We start from the raw sequence: 2081 nt of genomic DNA, 5'->3' as shown, positions 1-2081 counted from the left end.
GATCTTATTGTTGTTGTTTTGATGCTGTTGATCTTATTGTTGTTGTTGTGTTGATGTTGTTGATGTTATTGTTGTTGTTGATGTTGATGTTGATGTTGTTGATGTTTTTGATGCTGTTGATGTTGCTGTTGATGTTGTTGCTGTTGTTGTTGATGTTGATGTTGCTGTTGTTGATATTGTTATTGATGTTGTTGCTGTTGTTGTTGATGTTATTGTTGTGTTGATGATGTTGATGTTATTGTTGTGTTGATGATGTTGATGTTATTGTTGTGTTGATGATGTTGTTGTTGATGTTGTTGATGTTGGTGTTGATGTTGTTGTTGGTAATTTGTTGATGTTGTGTTGTTGTTGTTGTTGATGTGTTGATGTTGACGATGTTGTTGTTATTGTTATTGTTAGTTATTATTATTATCATTATTATTATTATTATCATCATCATTATTATTATCATTATTATTATTATTATTATTATTATTATTATTATTTTTATTTTATTATTATTATTATTATTATTATTATTATTATTATTATTATAAGCTATTTAAAGAGCCACACTGAAAAAGCCGAGATTTACACCACCAAAGGTGTCAGTGCAGGTCAAGTTACAGCTAAGAAAGAATGAAAGAATAAAAACTATTTACGTAAGAAAAACGTTAGATGATTTTTTAAAACTTATCAAGAATCGGAAGTTACAATTTCTGAAGGCAATTTATTCCAATGTCTACAAATAGCAGTAAAAATTTGTAGACGATCGACCTGCATCAAATGTCATTGAATTGAGGGTCATAGAGCTTGTTGTAAGTAAGGTTACGCTATCTTTTGTTTATGAAGGTGTTTATCAAATTTCCTGATTATATCTTTATGTCCATTGCTATGTGTTTTGAGTAATTCATTATAAACTAGAAATATACAAAGTTTATGGTCAATAGGATATTTTCAACGTTTTATTTTTTAGTCTCTTTGATGTGATCATGGGTTATGTATAACTCAATGTTGCAATTGCGTTACTTGTGTGTCTTTGGAAATATTTTTTTTTATGGTTATAAGTTTGGAAACTTTACAGGTTGAATAAATTGGTAGAGCAACCTCGTGTATCACTTCACCTGAGGACAGATTCTACACCTCGAGACGCTTCACACAGTTCAACACCCTGCATTTCAAGATGGAGGGAGCTAATCAAGGCACGTGGGACGCCTAAAGGAAAACTGACACGTAAGATTAAGACTTTCAATAAGCGTCTTGACGAAAATGTAAAATTTGTAGTTTTAAGATCTTTGCACGAAGAGATAGCCACAGTTGTTAGTGCCATTGAAATTAGGAAATCATGGGAAATGCTGATAGCAAAGAGAATATTTTAGAAAATGAGAGTTATTTAGGAATGTACTCCAAAGTGTACAAATATATGCTTCATTATGTTCTAGAGGGGAGTCTTCTACAATTATACATGATTCAGGAAAATCGGTCGACAGTGAATATGAGCGAGTACCCGACATTTAGGTCAGGCTCTTGTAGACTATTATGTTATATTATGAGCATATTTTTTGTCGGTGTTTGTATGATGGTCATTATCATTGCTATTGTTGTCATTATTGTAATTATTATTATGATATTGGTGTCATTATAATTTTTTATATTATTATAATATTCATTATTAATATTGTTATTATTATGATTATTATCAAAATTATTATTATCATTACTATTATTATTATTATTATGATTATCATCATTATTTTTGTTATTATTAGTAGTATTACTATTATCATTTTGTTATTACTATCATAATTATTTTTTCAATATTGATATTATCATCATCCTCACTATCATCAGCACAATTATTATTATTACTATAATTACTACTACTGATGTTGTTGATGTTGATGTTGATGATGTCTTGATGTTGATGTTGATGATGTCTTGATGTTGTTATTTTGCTTTCTCATTCATGTATTTATTTCATTGTTATCATTATCATCACCATTAATATAATTATTTTTCTTTTTTCTTTTTAACGAAGGCTTTCATATTTCAAAGCATGTTTTACCTGTTCTCTATTTCGCTTTCTTTCTTCTCTCTCTTTT

This window comes from Penaeus vannamei, chromosome 13, assembly GCF_042767895.1.
Source record: "Penaeus vannamei isolate JL-2024 chromosome 13, ASM4276789v1, whole genome shotgun sequence".
In the NCBI taxonomy this organism is placed as follows: domain Eukaryota; kingdom Metazoa; phylum Arthropoda; class Malacostraca; order Decapoda; family Penaeidae; genus Penaeus; species Penaeus vannamei.
Note: the sequence above shows the minus strand (reverse complement) of the source record.